Raw genomic sequence first — 19,634 nt, forward strand, 5'->3', positions numbered from 1 at the left:
CATTAAAAATGGGCTAAAAGCCCAATCTTCCCTTTCCTCTGTCATGGGCCTATGGGAAGCAAAAAAGAAAAGCCTGGACTTTGCCTCAATACAGACCAGATGGTTGGCTCTTGGCGGAGAGTAGAAAATTTATTATTATTATTTCTTTACAAATTTATGTAGAATTCACCTCAATTTATGAAAATGAATCTCAAATAAAAGAGTCATACAAAATAACATAATTAATAAAAGTTATCCATGACACCATATAATTAGAGAGTCTATTGTGATTCTAATTTTTTTTTTTTAGAAAAATAATATTTAGATATTATTAAAAAATAAATTAATTATTTTAAATTTTTATTTTTAAATAGCTTCTAATTAATACATTTAAAATAATACTTTTCAACTCAAATAATAACAATAGAACATGTAAATACTTTTCAACTATGGAAGCGATTTTAGAATTCAGGTGGAAACTTCTGCAGAGAAAAATTTTATTGAAGAATGAAATTTGATTGAGACTGCTAATTTTAGACTTTTATTTTTATATTGAGAGAACAATCGAAGGATATGTCTTGTTTTTTTTTTTTTTTCGCCTCGTCTCTCTATTTAGACATCTCTCATTGACTAATCAATTAATAAATCTTAATTTTAAACTAACTGAAATCGGTTATATATTAATAACACATTTTAGAGGTGGAATATATATATATATATATATATATATATATTATCCGAACATATTTTATCTATTAATATTTTTATGAATGCATTGCTTTTCCTGATTTACTCTTTGAGATAAAAATTAAGTTTTTGTTCTCTATATATGTGTGTGAGTGAACATTATTTTATATTTTTTTAGCAATAAAAGATGAGAAAAAGTTAAAAAATTGATTTATAATTTTTCGTAATATTGAATAAGCTAAACTGTCAAAAAAAAAAGTCTAACCACTACGTTAATAGTCAATTTTGGCTTTTTTTTTTTTAATTTTGATTCAATTTTAAAGTTTACTATTTATTTTGATTAGCCTTAAAATTGAGAATTTGGGAAGCTAATGGGGGCATAATGTGGCTAAAATATTATTATTTTATAAAGTATTGCTGATGTAGCGAATGACATTGCAACTGGCTAAGACATTGTAAATGATGTAGTGCAAATTTTGATAATAAAAAAACTAACATTTTGTTTATTTTTGTTGATTTTTTGCCAATTCTATTTGAATGAGAGGAGAGACACAGAGAGAGGTAGCTAGAGCATGAGGGAGAGAGGTTCTCTCTCTTAAAAATAACACATACAAAGAGAGAGATAGAGAGAGATTTAAATTTTAGAGGAAGTGTCTCTCCCCGCAACCGCGCCCCCCTCCCCCTCTCCTCCCCTCCCCCCCCCACCCCGGCGACACTTCACCTGCTCCTCTCTCTATAATAAAAATAGTTTATTATTTTTAAATTATATTTTTAATAAAAATAATTTATCATTTTCCAGAGAGAGATGGCAAAAATTGACACAAAGAGAGAGAGATACAAAGAGAGAGGTAGGTAGAGATTGGGGAAGAGAGAGCTACAATCTTTGAAAATAATAATAAATTATATTTTATTATACTAAATTATATAAATTTTTTTTTTAAAAATGACATCTCTCACTTGCCTTCTACCTACCTCTCTGTGTATCTCTTCCCATCAAAATATAATTTGTTAAAATTAATAAAAGTCAAATAAAATTAGCTAAAATTGTGTAACACCCCAAAATTTTAAATTTTATGAGCATTTTTGGTATTTTAATTTTATTAAATTTTTGAAATTTTTTTTTGAGATTTTTCGGATTTTAAAAATCGGGTTCGATTTTCTGAAAATATAAACTTTGATGATTTTTAAAAAATTAATTTAAAGACCACGTGGCAAAACTAAAAATATATTTGGAGTCTACGTATTTTTCTGAGTTTCTTGGAATTTTTTTCGGAATTTTTGGACCTCGTTTTCGGTCCCGAGGAAGAGTAAAAATTCAAAATTTTGTATCTTGAATCGGACCGGCCGAATTGAACCAGACCGGATCGGACCGTTCGAATCGGACCGGCTCCCTTCCCTTTTTCTTCCTCCCGCGCGCGTCCCTTCCCTCTTCTCTCTTCCTCCCGTTTTCTCTCTCCCCCTGCCCCTGCCGCCGGCCAGCCACCTCCTGATGCGTCCCTACCGCAAGTGCACGGGTTGTACAAGTAGTATAGAAAAGATATCGATCCCACGAGGAGTCGTGTTAATGATTGAATTTTTTATATAAAAGTTGACTAAATCGAAGTATTTATGAAATTAAAGTAATGAATTGATGGGTAATGGAGTGTGAAATCTATATGTGCAAAATCAATATTCTATTCAACAATGTATTAATTAAACTAAAATTGCATCAAATTGAAATAAGCAAGTTCAAATATGGTAATATTCAAAATGGCAAGTGATTGAATTCGATTAGAAATTAACAGTGGTAAAAAGGCGATTCCGAAGTTCGGGATTTCATATTCGAGCTATTTTGGGATTTTAAATTGGTTATCCAATCTTATGAAACTTATGGGTTTTAAGGAGATTAATTCTTAAATCCTTTGAATTCCCTTTCGAGTGAGACAAAGAGTGCCTTAATCAAACTAATCCTACTTTCATGAAGTTAGAATTAATTAAGACCCATTAAGTTCTTTAATTAATATGTGAATCCTCTTAATCCTTAGCCTATTTCTAGGTCTAAGTTAATTAAGTCCAATTTCTTGATTATCTATCACAAGGCCTTCTTCTTTCGGTGCTTCAACCATGGATTATGAACACCACTTAATAGGATCCTACACTAAGCATGTCATTAAGCATACAAGAAATGAATAAAACTCATTAAGACCTCAAAATATGGATTACCCAATCAAAATCCACAAAATATCTCAAATATTACAACCCTTACTCCATAATCAAAAGTAAACTACTCACTATCCATAATGCTTACAAGATATATTGAGTTTAAATGGAAATAAAGCTTTAATCGAAGCTAAGAAATAAGAAATTAAACACTAGAAGTATAGAAAAATTTAAGGGAAGAAAGAAATCTGCAAATCTTGGTTGAAAATGGTGTGAAGGTGAAAGTGACTCTTCAAATTCTGCCTCTACTCCCCTTTTCTTTTTCTGCTCCTTGTCCTCCTCTTCTAAAATGGGATAATGAGACTATTTATAGCATTTTTCTGACATGGAGCCCTAAAATGGTATGTTCTAGGAGGAATTATTTGAAGGAATCTTCTGCCAGCTCATTAATGAACTCTTTATGGGACTGCATAAGTGGACTGCATAAGTTATGCAGTCCCTTATGCAGTTTTCGGCTGGTTCTGAGTCACTTATGCGAAACTGCATGACTTGGTGCATAGGTTATGCACAATTCCGTGAAGGTGCATAAGGGAGGCGAGAATGTGCATAAGCTATCGATCTCCTTATGCACATTTGGTGGTTCTGAACGATGATCTTTCTCCTTATGCAGATCTGCATAGCTTATGCGGCAAGTTATGCACAGTTTGGTCAATGCATATTTCAGCTTGAAAACTTGTTTTTGACATCTTTGGCTGTAGAAGACACTCCTCAATGGCAAAATTCTCTTCAGTCCTTCAAAAACACCATTTTTCCTACAAAACAAAGTAAAAATCAAAAATTAATCCAAAATCGACAATTATGAAAAATTAACTAATTAACTAATGAAATTAGCTAAAAATGACTAATAATCAAATAAAATAGTTATGAAATTAGACCTAAATGACTATGCAAAATGTGCGCATCAAATACCCCCAAACTCAAGCTTTTACTTGTCCTCAAGCAAACTTTAAAATGTAATGCAAAATTTTTAGGGGTGCCTTATCCAAAGAGCTATGAAAATTACCTATTAAAGTAACTAAACACACCTTTAGCCATACCAACAATCCATATACCCATCATTCAAAATGCAAAGAATCTAATGCTTATCCAAGCTTTCACCGCTTAGCCATCAAGTCAATTATCATTCAAAATCCCCAAACCAACCAATCAAAAGAGAGAGAGTCATGCTCAAAAGGAATTCTAGAACAATCAATAGTCAAAGTGTCTCTATATAGAATGATGGAATTAAATGAATGAATGGATAATTTTTCAATCCCATAGGCAAATTCCCTATTCCTATCTCCACTAATGTAGCAAATACTATTAAGAGATCAAAGGTCTTTTTAGGGATGTAATGGGGCCATGGGGTTCAAAAATGAGGCTAAGAAGAAAGATGGGTAAAAAGTATTCAAAGCATGAGAATATTTTCAATTTTGAAACATAAGGTACACTTTATTATATCTTTTTCTCTCTTTTTTTATACATAGGAGAAAGAAATACACAATGAGGATTGTCAAGTGCTAGCATATCTTACAAGACACATAAAATGGAGGGACATTTTGATACTTTAGACTTGTACTTTGTATTTTCTTTTGATGCTTGTCCCTAGAATTTGCCACCCCCAAACTCATTTTTTTTAATACTTTTGGTGGATTTCTTTCAATTTGAATGACAATAATGAAAAGTACATATACTAGCACTTTTACAAGATGACAAGCACTTCTTCTCCCTTTTATTGTATATTTTTTTCTTTTTCTCTTTTTTTTTAGAAAGTGTACCTAATATTCAATATTATTCTCATGAAAAGGGTTGAAGTGTTTGGTTCATTGGCTAGGTAGTAAATAGGATTTCAAGAAAAATTAGGGATAAAAAGGCTCAAAGGGGTTTGCAAGGGTCAATTTTAATTAAGAAAAAGGGCCAAAGGTTTAAAATGAGAAAGTTTTAAATCAAAGAATGCCTAATCATCTCTCTTTTCAAGTACAAGCTGGTATTTCGCCTTGAAAGGTTTAGAAAATTTGTTCTAGGATTGGTGAGACATCATTTCACTACCTTATATCCAATAACTCCCTCTAAACACTTCCATCTCCAAATGACTAGTTGGGTGGCTTTTTGGCTAAGAAGATATAGGCAAGGGATAACACTTCAAAACTTTGCACCTCTTAGGAAACTTTCAATCCACAAACCCAACTAAAAGGTGAGTCAAATCACTCTCATAGGCACATTTTCAATACTCAAGGGGTTTGGCAAAAGATTTTAATGCATGATGCATGATTCCTAAAAATGAGTAATGCATTAACTAAATGGAGGAAGTCTATTTGTATGCAATGTGTACAATTTCTAAGTGATGTATAATGTGTGTGTAAATGTGTTATGTATATGTATGTATGGATGTATATGTAAAATATTTACAATATATGTAAATGAAATGGGATGAGATGTTCCTATACTCAAAATGTGAAAAATGAAGCAAAAATCAAGCAAAAATCAGAATGTGCACCCCCAAACTCAAAATTGGACATTGTCCTCAATGTCTCATGCAATGTATTAAAAAAAGTCAAAGCAAATAGTAATTACCAGGAATTGTAAAGATTAAGAGCAAAAAGAAAGAGTTACCTGGTATGGAGCAGATGAGAATTCAAGATAAAGGGATGCATAAGAAACTGCACAGGTTATGCAGAGTTAAGTGCTGTCCAGAACATGTGCATAAGTAAGGTGCATAAGTCGTGCGGTGCTGCATAAGAGGCAATATATGTTGCATAGGCTATGCAGGACAGTTGCATAAGGGGAATACAACCTGTGCAGTGTTGCATAAGTAGCAGAAAGGGTTGCACAGGCTATGCAAAACAGTTGCATGAGGAAATTCATAGCCTGTGCAGTGTATACAAAAGCTGCTGCATGGGAATTGGCAAGGGAAATGTACAACCAGCAGTAGAAGTATTGAAATATATACAGAGGATGGGCAAATATGTACAAAAGGGCAATAAGTGCAATGAAAATCAAAGAAGACTAATGTAATAGCTATCTAATAAAACTTCAAGAAAAACAGAATTTAAAACAAACTAATTCAAAACAAACAAACATAATTTGAAACAAACTATAAATGTTTGAACATATTTACAAAGAAAAGGTCCTACAAGATTGAACAAAAGTAAAACAGAAGCTAATCTATGTCTATTGTTTTGCCTTTGTCCAAGGATGTTGCTAAGAAATGGTGGCTGCTTCTTGCATTGTCGAAATGATGGTCTTTGGAGGAGGTGATGGAGGTGGGGGTGGCATGCCCAAAAAGATCATGAGTTGCTTCACCATTTCCTTCAATTCTTTCTGCTTGTCCCTGGTTTCCATGACAAGGTCAAATAGGTGATCATGATGATCCTTGAGTGTATCAAGACCAGTGTCAAGCTTCCTATCCACAAAGTATATATCATCACTAAGCCTGTCAAGATAGGTGAATAAGGCTTTAGTGTTGAATGCAGGAGGGGCTGTGGATGAGGAAGGTTCAGTTGTAGGAGGTATGGGCTGAGCGGAGGCTGCTGGGGTGTCTTGTGCAGGCTGAGGGGGTGGGGTGGGTGTAGTAGGGTGTTGTGGAACTGATGGGAAAGGTTGGGTTTCTGGTTGTGCAATGGGCTCAGTTTCTGCTGCAGGTTGGGTAGTATCAAAATATGACAAATTGAACCCTGTTTTAGTTAAGTGTGCAGTATCAAAATATAAAGTGTCCACAAGTGCTGGTATTGAGTGCTCTGCAGGATTAAAACCAAAATGCTTGGCTATGACAGTGATGAGCCCACCCAAAACAATGTCACCTATGGATTTGGTGGCAATATGCAGCACATGCTCACAAAAGAAATAACCAGGAGAAACCTTAACTTTGTGAAATGCACACCATAACATAAATAGTTCAGATTTTCCCACAGCACCAGAACTAGTCCCTCTGCCCAATATGGTGCTAGCAATCAGCCTATGAATAAACCTAAGTGCAGGGTCAAGTATTTGGGATGTTTTTGATCTTCCAGCAGAGAAAGTTTGAGGTTGGTTTGTGATTATTCTCCAAAATTGGGCAGCATTCCAAATGCCCTTGTTGGCTACCTCTACTCCAGTATGTGGTACTCTAAATAACCCATCAATTGCAAAACCAAAAATGCTATGAAATTGGTCCAATGACAGCTCTCTATTTTGCCCCAAGCATCTAAATTTCATAATTGGCCTATGGTCTACATCATGCAATTTAAGGGTAGCAGAGAATGAAGAAATAAACTCCAAAACTAGAGTTGGATAAACAATCTCCTGTTTATGCACAAATTCCATCCAACCCATCCCATCAAGATATGCAACTACATTGTCAAATAAACCAAGGGATTGTAGAGAATCGGCAGATATATACCTAGTGGGTTGTACCCTTCTATCCTTGAGTTGCTTAAAAGCTGCTTTTTGAATTGTATCAGGAAGAGGCCAGGGTAGCTTTGATACATGTGAGGCTGCCGAAATTGTCTTTTTGCTGGAAGAGGGTGTAGAGGCTGGAGCTTTTGGCTTTTTGGGTGGCAGTTCCGATAATGGGGTGGGTGGGTCTTTGCGTTTGGACAGAGGAGGGGCAGAGGACATGGGTCGCATAGATTTTGACCGGATTTTACATTTGTATGTGGTTGGGGGAGGTGGTGGGGGTGTCGCTTGTGGAGGAGAATTGGGAGTGGGGGGTATCGTTGACAATGGCGAGACTTCGAGAGGAGAAGCTGGACGGGAATGGGGTGGGGACTCCATTGCCGATGGAGAAGATGGAGAGATAAGGGCGGAAATGAAAATCGAAGAAGAATGAGAATTAGGGCAAATGTAGTGAGAATCGAAATGGAGAAGAAGGTGTGAGGAGGAGGAGTTATGCCGGAATGAGGATTGTGAGAGAAGAAGGACAGTGAACAGGGTTTATTGGGGTGAAGGTGGGAAAGAAAAAGGAAAAAAAATTTTGATTTAAATGGGTTTTGTAAAAGACTGCATAAGGGGAAAGTGCATGTGCATAGCTTATGCACCAGTTTATGCAAGTGTTGCCCTGTTTTGAAGTTCAGGAAAATATGTCATGCAGAAGTGCATAGGCCATGCACGTTGCTTATGCAGGTCTCGGCAACTTTTGAAATTTGGGAGGTGAAGTCATGCGGGAGTGCATAAGTCATGCACTCCCCTTATGCATCTCTCGGCAGAATTGGTTTTTCAGAGAATCGGGTCATGCAGAAGTGCATAGGTCATGCACCTTCCTTATGCATTCTTCGGCAATTTTTTTTTTGAATTTGGGTTGGTGGTCATGCAGATGTGCATAAGCTATGCACTCTGCTTATGCAGTCTTCGGTGGGTTTTGAGATTCAGAGTATGAGGTCATGCAGAAGTGCATAAGCTATGCACTCTGCTTATGCATGTCTCGGCAGCTTTTGAAATTCAGAGTCTTTGGTTATGCAGAAGTGCATAAGCTATGCACTCTGCTTATGCAACCCTCGGCAAGTTTGGTTTTTCTGGGTTTCTGGTCATGCAGAAGTGCATAAGCTATGCACTCTGCTTATGCACCCCTCGGCAGTTTTTGAGAGTCAGAGTTTTTGGTCATGCGGAAGTGCATAAGTTATGCACTCCCCTTATGCAAACTTCGGCAGAGAGAGAAAATGAAGAATTTGAAGTTATGCAAATGTGCATAGGTCATGCACGCTGCTTATGCAAGTTTCGAAAGATGTGAAATTTGACAAAATTAGGCTATGTAGAGTTGCATAAGCTATGCTCTTTCCTTATGCACTTATAATAAAGGTGAAAAATGGCAAGAATTATGGTTATGCAAGATTGCATAAGCTATGCAGTTGTTTATGCACAATTCAACAAGATTAAGATTGCAATGGAACATGATTTGCAAGTGTGAAAAATACCCTAGAATGAAGAAATATAATTCCATGAAGCATAAACCATGAGAAATTTTCACCAAAAACACATCAATATATACAAAGTGTATCAAAAAGGCATCACACAAGCATGTAAACATTGATCTCACATAAAAGACTTTTGAGAACTATGCCATTTTGACTCAAATTCTGCAAATCAACATTTAGCACATAAAACTCCATAAAATCTGCATAAAGTTGCATCTAACCACAAATGAGAAATGAACTCTCCAAGTTTTGCCAAGAAAATGCAGCATTTCTACCTTGAATCCTACAACCCAAATAATCTCAAAACTACAAAGATGACCAACTTACCACCATATTAACATTCAAGGCACATATACTTAAAAGTTACACACCCAACCTCACCAAGAACATAAGCCATCTGCTGCAAACACCCTTTTTGCTGCAGATTCCATTTTGTTTGCTCTGCATAAACCAGATAGCAGCCCAAGGACAGAATCTATCTGCTGCAGATTGTACTTTACCTCTGCATAAACCAGATTGCAGCTCCTGCACAGGTTATGCAGCAAAAACCAATCAGTTCTTTTGAAGGATAAAATTTTCAAGTTAAGAATCACTTCCCCAACAGTTCACCAGCCTTTCTTCATTGAATTACATCTACAAGGGACAACATTTAACAATGTCAAAAATTGAATTTGGGGAGATTTAAGATAAAACAAAATCAATGAGAATGAAAGTAAATTAGCAAAAGCAAAATAAAAGGACTTGGGATGCCTCCCAAGAGGGCTAATTTATAGTCCTTAGCTGGACTCTTCATGAATTTCACTGAAAAGAGGTGAGGGATTGGAGAGCTTGTAACAGCTTGCTCCTATTATTGGGTCTCCAGTTATGTAATGTTTCAATCTATGCCCATTGACCTTAAAATTCCCAGATTTTTCACTCCAAATTTCAATTGCTCCATAAGGGAAAACCTTAGAAACTCTATATGGACCAGTCCACCTTGACTTGAGTTTTCCAGGGAACAATTTCAATCTTGAGTTGAACAACAAAACTGAATCACCTTCTTTAAATTTCTTTTTCCTAAGGTGCTTATCATGCAAGACTTTAGTTCTTTCTTTGTAAATACGGGCACTTTCATAAGCATCCATCCTCAATTCCTCAAGCTCATTAAGTTGTAACAACCTTTTCTCACCAGCTTGCTTAAGATCAAAATTCAAGGTTTGAATGGCCCAATATGCTCTATGTTCTAGCTCCACAGGTAAATGACAAGACTTACCATACACCAACCTAAAGGGAGTAGTTCCTATAGGGGTTTTGTAGGCAGTCCTATATGCCCATAAAGCATCATCTAGTTTGATAGACCAATCTTTCCGAGAATTATTCACTGTTTTCTCCAAAATATGCTTGAGCTCTCTGTTAGAAATTTCAACTTGTCATGAAGTTTGAGGGTGGTATGGGGTAGCTATCTTGTGCACTACACCATACTTCCTCATTAAGCTCTCAAATTGCTTATTACAAAAATGGGAACCCCCATCACTAATTATAGCCCTAGGAGCTCCAAATCTGCTCAAGACAAATTTCTTCAAGAATTTCACTACCACTCTAGCATCATTAGTTGGAGTTGCAATAGCTTCCACCCACTTTGACACATAGTCAACCCCAACTAAGATGTATCTATTACCATATGAAGGAGGGAATGGCCCCATAAAATCTATTCCCCAAACATCAAACAATTCCACTTCAAGAATATTATTTAGGGGCATTTGATCTCTTTTTGACAAATTTCCACTCCTTTGACATTTATCACAATCCAACACAAATCTCCTCACATCCTTAAAAAGATTTGGCCAAAAGAAACCAGCTTGCAAAATTTTACTAGCTGTTTTAGAGATTCCAAAATGTCCTCCATAATCAGAAGCATGGCAATGATGCATAATACTCTGTACCTCTTCAGGAATACATCTCCTTATTAAACCATCACAGCATCTCCTAAAGAGTAAAGGGTCATCCCATCTATAAAACTTCACCTCATGCAAAAACTTTTTCTTTTGTTGCCATGTCATTCCTAGAGGTAAAACTCCACAAGATAGATAATTCACAAAGTCTGCATACCAAGGTAGTTTAGCAACAAGAGAGAAAAGTTGTTCATCCAAGAAAAACTCATCAATAGGGATTTCATCCAATTCTTCATCATCCAATTTCAACCTACTAAGATTATCAGCAACTACATTTTCAGCTCCCTTCTTATCTCTAATCTCCAAATCAAATTCTTGTAACATCAGAATCCACCTAATGAGCCTAGGCTTAGCCTCCTTTTTACGGAGCAAATACCTGATGGCTGCATGATCTGAAAACATAACCACCTTTGAATCAATAATGTAAGGTCTGAATTTTTCCAATGCAAAGATAATTGCTAAAAATTCCTTTTCAGTTGTTGCATAATTTGTTTGAGCCTTATCCAGTGTTCTACTAGCATAATAAATAACATAAGCCTTTTTGTCCTTTCTTTGACCAAGAACAGCCTCAATTGCATAGTTGCTAGCATCACACATAATTTCAAAAGGTAGGCTCCAATCAGGTGGTTGCATGATTGGTGCAGTGATAAGAGCTTGCTTCAACCTGCAAAAGGCATCCAAACACTCTTGGTCAAATACAAATGGTGTGTCATTACTTAACAAATTAGACAAAGGTTTGGCTATTTTAGAAAAATCCTTGATAAAGCGTCTGTAGAACCCGGCGTGTCCTAGGAAACTTCGAATTCCTTTGACATTGGTAGGAGGAGCCATCTTCTCTATCACTTCAACTTTGGCTTTATCAACCTCTATTCCTCTGTTAGACACCAAATGTCCAAGCACTATCCCTTCCTGAACCATGAAATGACACTTTTCCTAGTTTAACACAAGGTCAGTATCTGCACATCGCTGCAAAACTCTAGAAAGGTTAGCCAAGCATATATCAAATGAAGATCCATAAACAGAAAAATCGTCCATAAAAACCTCCATTATGTCTTCAATGAAATCTGAGAAGATTGCCATCATGCACCTTTGAAAAGTGGCTGGTGCATTACACAACCCAAATGGCATCCTCCTATAAGCAAAGGTTCCATATGGATAAGTAAAAGTGGTTTTCTCTTGATCATTTGGATGGATAGGGATTTGAAAAAAACCTGAATATCCATCTAAATAGCAAAAGTAAGAATGCCTAGCTAGTCTTTCCAACATCTGATCAATGAAGGGAAGTGGGAAGTGATCTTTTCTAGTGGCAACATTTAATTTTCTGTAATCTATGCACATTCGCCAACTAGTCAGCATTACGTGGGAATTAATTCATTATTTTCATTTTTGACTCTGTTATTCCACCCTTTTTGGAACAACATGTCTTGGGCTCACCCAAATCTTATGCGAGATGGGATATATGATCCCTGCATCAAGCAACTTCAAAATTTCCTTTTTAACAACTTCTTTCATATTTGGGTTCAACCTCCTCTGATGTTCAATAGATGTTTTACAATTTTCTTCCAAAATGATTCTATGCATGCAAAAATGTGGGCTTATTCCCTTAATGTCATCTATGGTGTATCCTAAGACTTTCCTAAATTGCCTCAACACTCTTAACAACTTATCAGCCTCTAAAGTACTCAAATTTGCATTTACAATTACTGGATAAGTGTTATTAGTGCCAAGAAATTCATACCTGAGCTGAGAAGGAAGTTGCTTAAGTTCTACCTTAGGTGCATCTTCTTCCTTGAATGATGGTTGCTTAAATTCAACTTTTTCCTTTTGTGTGAGTTGAAAAACTGGAGCAGAAATGAATGGTGGACTTCCCTCTAAGTGTTGAGCATATGCAGCTACATGAGGGTTGTCATAATCTATGCCTCCTCCATGAACCAAACAATTTTCAAGTGGATCTTCTGGATATTTCTTTCTGAAGTGTTCTTCAACCAGCTCATCAATGATATCAACTCTCAAGCAAGTATCAGCTTCAGAATGATGCTTTTTCATAGTATTATTAATATTGAAAACCAATTGCTCTTCACCAACTCTAAGAGTCAGCTTTTCTCCTTTCACATCAATCAATGCTCCTGCTGTAGCCAGGAAAGGCCTTCCCAAGATAATTGGAATATTAAAATCTTCCTCCATGTCCAAGATGACAAAGTCAACAGGTATATAGAACTTCCCAACCTTCAGAGGCACATTCTCCAAAATCCCTTCAGGATACTTAATTGACCTGTCAGCTAACTGAAGAGAAATGTGGGTTGGTTTAAGATCTCCCATGTTGAGCTTCTCATAAATGGAAAGGGGCATAAGGCTAACACTAGCCCCTAAATCACATAAGGCTTTTGTAGAACAAGACTCTCCAATGTGGCATGGAATTGAAAAACTCCCTGGATCCTTAAGCTTTGGAGGAAGTTTCCTTTGGAGGATAGCACTACATTCTTCTGTCAAAGCTACAGTTTCATCATCTTCAAGTTTCCTCTTATTTGAGAGAATTTCTTTCAAGAATTTTGCATAAGAGGGCATTTGTGAAAGAGCATCAACAAAAGGCACATTTATGTAAAGTTTCTTCAAAACCTCTAAGAACTTCCCAAATTGCCTATCAAGCTTGGCTTTGTGAAATCTTTGTGGAAAGGGAAGTTGTGGCTTATAGGGCTCAGGAGGTATATATTTCTCTTCCTTCTCTTCAATTTTCTCTTTACATTTTTCTGCACTCTCTTGTTTTTCACTCTCATCAGTTTCTTTCTCATTTTCTCTCTTCTCACTGTTTTCACTCTTCTCATCATTTATAACTTTCCCACTTCTTAAAGTAATAGCTTGACACTGCTCTCTTGGGTTTTCTGGTTGACTTGGAAGTTTTCCAAAAGATTTAGCACTTGAGGAAGATGCTTGTTGTGCAATCTGGTTTTCCAGCATTCTGTTATGTGTTTGCATCTGTTCCAGCCTTGCTTTCATCTCTCTCATCTCCTCATCATGCTTATTTTGGTTAGCAAGAATCTGTTGCAATAAAGCTTCAGTGGTGGAATTTCGTTCTTGCTGTTTTGGTGGAGGGTTCATATTTTTCTGCTGAAAATTAGGCAATGGTTGCCTATTTTGCTGATATGGAACTTGACTTTGCTGATTTCCCCATGAAAAGTTGGGATGATTCCTCCAATTTGAATTGTAAGTTTGAGAGTAAGGATTCCCCATTTGCTTGTTTCCATAATTACCAACATATGCTGCTTGTTCTCCATAATCTACTCCACAGCTGGTAGTTTCCTCTGCATAAGCCACTTGTTGTGAACTTCCAGCTGATGATGATGAACTAACCAACATACTCAAATCTTCCATCTTCTTAGCAAGGACATTTGTAAGTGCATCAAACTTTGCATTAATCATGTTGAATGGATCAAGATCATACATTCCAGCAGCTTGCCTCTTTTGAGTTGGAGCTGGTCCTCTTGGACTACTCCAAAGATGAGTATTCTTTGCAATTTTCTCCAATAGCTCATAAGCTTCATCTTCATGCTTAATAATAAATTCTCCTCCTGTTTGAGCATCAATAATCCCTCTAATTGAGGAGTGACATTTGTGTAAAAATTCTGAATTATCATCCATTTTGGAATGGCATGATGTGGGCATAATCTTTCTAATTCTTTCCATCTCATCCATGACTCATATAGAGTTTCATCCTCTCTTGGTCTGAAAGCTGTCATTTGATTCCTCAACTCTTGAGTTTTTCCAGGTGGAAAATATTGTGCAAGAAATGCATCAGTGAGTTGCTCCCAATTTGTAATGGAGTTGTGAGGTAAAGAATCAAGCCAATCCAATGCTCTATCTTTCAAAGAGAATGGGAATAGCTTCAATCTTGCTGCATCATCTGACACTCCAGGTTGTTTCTGCATGTCGCAAATCATAGCAAACTTCTTCAGGTGTGTGTGTGGATTTTCAGAAGGATGTCCTCCAAATTGAGAATTTTGAATCATTTGAAGAACTCCAAAATCCATCTTGTAGCTATTTGCATCAATCCTTGGTCTTGCTATGCTCTCTCTCAAGTCATCAAAACGAGGAAAAGCATGATCCATCATACTTCCCCTAGGCACGTTTGCATTAACAACTTCTTCCCCTTGGGCTTCATTTTCATTGTTTTGACCATTTCCAGCATTCCCAACACCAATTCTAACTCTTTCATCAGCCATGTCTGCTTCAATTTCGGTTTCTCTCAAAGCTTCCTTTCTTTTTCTGGTTTCTTTCTTGTTGGCCTTACAAAATTTCTCAATTTCTGGATTGAACAATAAGGTTGTGTCACTTGAGCTTCTAGCTCTTCTCATAAAAGATTAAAAGTACCTGAAAAAGAACAAACAAACACAAAATGAAAAGATAACAAAAATAAAACTAAAAACAACTAAAATAATCAAGAATTCAATCTTAAACAAACAACTCCCCGGCAACGGCGCCAAAAACTTGATGCGTCCCTACCGCAAGTGCACGGGTCGTACAAGTAGTATAGAAAAGATATCGATCCCACGAGGAGTCGTGTTAATGATTGAATTTTTGATATAAAAGTTGACTAAATCGAAGTATTTATGAAATTAAAGTAATGAATTGATGGGTAATGGAGTGTGAAATCTATATGTGCAAAATCAATATTCTATTCAACAATGTATTAATTAAACTAAAATTGCATCAAATTGAAATAAGCAAGTTCAAATATGGCAATATTCAAAATGGCAAGTGATTGAATTCGATTAGAAATTAACAATGGTAAAAAGGCGATTCCGGAGTTCGGGATTTCATATTCGAGCTATTTTGGGATTTTAAATTGGTTATCCAATCTTATGAAACTTATGGGTTTTAAGGAGATTAATTCTTAAATCCTTTGAATTCCCTTTCGAGTGAGACAAAGAGTGCCTTAATCAAACTAATCCTACTTTCGTGGAGTTAGAATTAATTAAGACCCATTAAGTTCTTTAATTAATCTGTGAATCCTCTTAATCCTTAGCCTATTTCTAGGTCTAAGTTAATTAAGTCCAATTTCTTGATTATCTATCACAAGGCCTTCTCCTTTCGGTGCTTCAACCATGGATTATGAACACCACTTAATGGGATCCTACACTAAGCATGTCATTAAGCATACAAGAAATGAATAAAACTCATTAAGACCTCAAAATATGGATTACCCAATCAAAATCCACAAAATATCTCAAATATTACAACCCTTACTCCAGAATCAAAAGTAAACTACTCACTATCCATAATGCTTACAAGATATATTGAGTTTAAATGGAAATAAAGCTTTAATCTAAGCTAAGAAATAAGAAATTAAACACTAGAAGTATAGAAAAATTTAAGGGAAGAAAGAAATCTGCAAATCTTGGTTGAAAATGGTGTGAAGGTGAAAGTGACTCTTCAAATTCTGCCTCTACTCCCCTTTTCTTTTTCTGCTCCTTGTCCTCCTCTTCTAAAATGGGATAATGAGACTATTTATAGCATTTTTCTGACATGGAGCCCTAAAATGGTATGTTCTAGGAGGAATTATTTGAAGGAATCTTCTGCCAGCTCATTAATGAACTCTTTATGGGACTGCATAAGTGGACTGCATAAGTTATGCAGTTCCTTATGCGATTTTACTGGTTCGAGTCACTTATGCGAATTGCATGACTTGGTGCATAGGTTATGCACAATTCCGTGAAGGTGCATAAGGGAGGCGAGAATGTGCATAAGCTATGCGATCTCCTTATGCACATTTAACTGGTTGGAAACGATGATCTTTCTCCTTATGCAGATCTGCATAGCTTATGCGGCAAGTTATGCACGATTTGGTCAATGCATATTTCACTTGAAAACTTGTTTTTGACATCTTTGGCTGTAGAAGACACTCCTCAATGGCAAAATTCTCTTCAGTCCTTCAAAAACACCATTTTTCCTACAAAACAAAGTAAAAATAAAAAATTAATCCAAAATCGACAATTATGAAAAACTAACTAATTAACTAATGAAATTAGCTAAAAATGACTAATAATCAAATAAAATAGTTATAAAATTAGACCTAAATGACTATGCAAAATGTGCGCATCACCTCCCCCTGCCACCCCAGCCGACCGGCGCCACCACCCAGCCTCCCCAGCCAGCCGGCCGCCGCCCCAAACGGCCGGAAACCGCGCGCGAATTCCCTCCCTCGTGCGCGCGGCGTTTCGGCTTCTCTGGCCAAAATTCGATCGATCCGGCCACCAATTGGACCGGGTTTTGTGTCTAAAATTATCTACTCTGCGAGAGCTTTCCATAGACACCAAGAACGCCGAAATCCATCTAGCGGTTTGTCCAATTTTTGCTCGGGAAGTTTTTAGCCCATTTCGAATTTTGGGCTAGATTTCTCGAAAATCGTGAATCCCACGAGAAAACCGAGGGTACCAGCACGCTCCACCTTCGCGGCGACATAAATTTCAAATTTTTCCGACACCGTTTTTCAGTGGGTCCCACGGAACTTCGCAGTGCTTTTCCGAGCATTTAATGAACTTAGAAAATTCTGAAAAATTTATGTACTAACCCCCGTGTTATGTGCTTCGTGTAGGTATCCTCAATTCGCGAAAATTCGACAGTTGACCGGTGCGTGAAATTCGGCGCACTGCATTCTGGAAAAGTCTCCGAATTGGGCCGAGGTTTTGGCTAGCCCCCCATTGTCAGACGTCCCGAGCGCATTCCCGAAGTCGGAATCGGCAAAGGTAAACCCGAACCTTGCTTTTTCGTAATTTTCTAGTGCTTAAATAGGATTAAAAATCCATAAAATATTCGTGGTAGCTTAGAAAATTATGATTCTTTTTGCAATAGCTTAGTAATATTGCTAAGGACCGCGGGGCAAAGTTTTAGAATTTTTAGAACTTATTTGGGCAGTTTTTGCAAAAATGGTCAATTATAAGGACTAAATTGAAATATTACATACTGTGATGGATGATTGATTTGATGGGCCCAGGAGGGGCTGTGTGATATGATTGAGTTGTGGACATATGGATTGTGAATATAGAAGTGTGTTTTGAGCCCTTTTGCAGGTTGGATAGGTCCTAGGTATAGGGGAGACTCACCGGATTTTCGCACGACTTAGACGTTATTGGTCTTTTCTTGAATTGTTTTGAGTCAATTGTTTTAAATAATTGTTATATAATTGTCAGGTGAGCCGGGAGAGCCTTCTGCCGCCGCCCAGCCGCCACAGTGATTGTCGTCAAGTCTGTGAGTAAAATATTAATTTTAATTGTAATTTCGATATTATTATATGTTCAGCATGCCCATGCATCACTTATATGCATATATTTATGTAGTTAAACTCTAGGCACGATTTATGTTGCATTGATAACTGTTAAAGTGCCATGATGTTGTTGTGGTAATTTGGAGCAGTGTGCGTGCGTTGGTGTGCGTGTGATGTGGTGTGGACTATGGACGGGTAGTCACGGCTTGAGTTCTTCGCTGGGACCCGATCCTTCGGGGGGTAGTCACGGCTTGAGTTCTTCGCTGGGACCCCCGATTTGGTTTATTAAGAGAAAGTCCGGCTTGAGTTCTTCGCTGGCACCAGGTTGGATTTAAGAGAGCTGTATAGGGGATCAGCTCCCATATATTATGATTGATGCTACCGGGTGCGTGAGTGCTCCAAATTACCTTTTTGATGTTATGATGTGAAAATGTTGTTGCTGTTGCATTTCACTCCACAGGTTGCATTAGTACTAGATAGTTATAGAGATTATGGTTAAAATTGATATTTTACTCTCTGAGTCGAACGCTCACTCCTGTTCAAAAATTTTTCCAGGCCACAGGAGGATATTTTTGAGGTTAACCTGCTTTCTCCCTCGCAGGTCGATTACTAATGTTTGTATAAACTTATTAAATCTTAGAATTTCCGCATGTGTTAGAAATGTTTATTTGATTTGGGTCTGTAATCTAAATTATTATTTTGGACCTGTAAACTTAATATTCTATGCATGTTTGATGGATTGGATGAGGGGGCTGAGCTCCCATTTATTTTTATGCTGACGAGTATGTGGAGGGTGAGCTGAGCTCCCCAATTGAGTATTTATTGTGTTTACAGGTCGGGTAAGTCGAAAACTCCCCGTTGGAAAGTCCATTTTATGGCCGGACTCTGTCCGTTTGATTTCTTGAATTTGGGCCCAAATGGGCCTTAGAGTTGGGTTAATAAACAGTTAGGCTTACTACGGGCCTCGGGGGCTTTAGGCTGGCCCAGGTCCTAGTGCCGGTCCGGCCCATAGGTTGGGTCGTGACAAATTGATAAAAAATGAAAACATTTGATTTTTTTATTATTAAAGTTTATGCCACTTTTATAAAAACATATAAAATAATAATATTTTTACTACATCAGAACAATGTATTAGTCAATCGCCGTCTTATCCACCACATTAGTAACACCATCTAAATTAATAATATTTTTATTATGTCATCTGCTACATCAGTCTTGCAAATTTCTAATTTTGAAGTCTCGCTAAAAAAAACACTAAATTTTAAAATTAGCTCAAAATTAATAATAAAAATATCAAAATGTACAATTCAATATATATATATTTTACAGTTAAGCCTATTGAACAATATCAAAATTATTTTTACAATTGTGAGATTTGAATGAATTTAAATTTCAATGAGAATTTAAAAAAAAAAAAAAATCTTTGCTGTGTGGTCTAAAAATTCTTGTTTTGCAATGAATCTTCTACTCCAAAATTCTCTGGTAAGGTTTGAGTGATTGAATTGCGAAGACTTTAAAATTTGAAATTAATGTACTCTCTCCATTTTTATGTCTCTTCTAGGCTTCTTAATTTATTTGTCACGGATAAAATAACAGGTATTAATATATTGAGACCCCATCTGCCACATATTAATTAAAGATTAATCAATAAATTAAAAACCCTTTCCAGCATATTTTCAATTTGATTTGAAGTTTCCATAGGAGATCCTATTC

At 36.6% G+C, this 19,634-nt stretch overlaps 1 non-coding gene across 1 annotated transcript; it reads left to right on the plus strand.

Moving 5' to 3' along the window:
- Positions 1 to 14,305: 14,305 nt before the first annotated feature.
- Positions 14,306 to 14,413, plus strand: LOC131180509 (small nucleolar RNA R71). Its single transcript, XR_009149276.1, has one exon. It is a non-coding gene; the product is annotated as a small nucleolar RNA R71 (small nucleolar RNA).
- Positions 14,414 to 19,634: the final 5,221 nt, after the last annotated feature.

The sequence above is a fragment of the Hevea brasiliensis genome, chromosome 5 (genome assembly GCF_030052815.1).
Source record: "Hevea brasiliensis isolate MT/VB/25A 57/8 chromosome 5, ASM3005281v1, whole genome shotgun sequence".
In the NCBI taxonomy this organism is placed as follows: domain Eukaryota; kingdom Viridiplantae; phylum Streptophyta; class Magnoliopsida; order Malpighiales; family Euphorbiaceae; genus Hevea; species Hevea brasiliensis.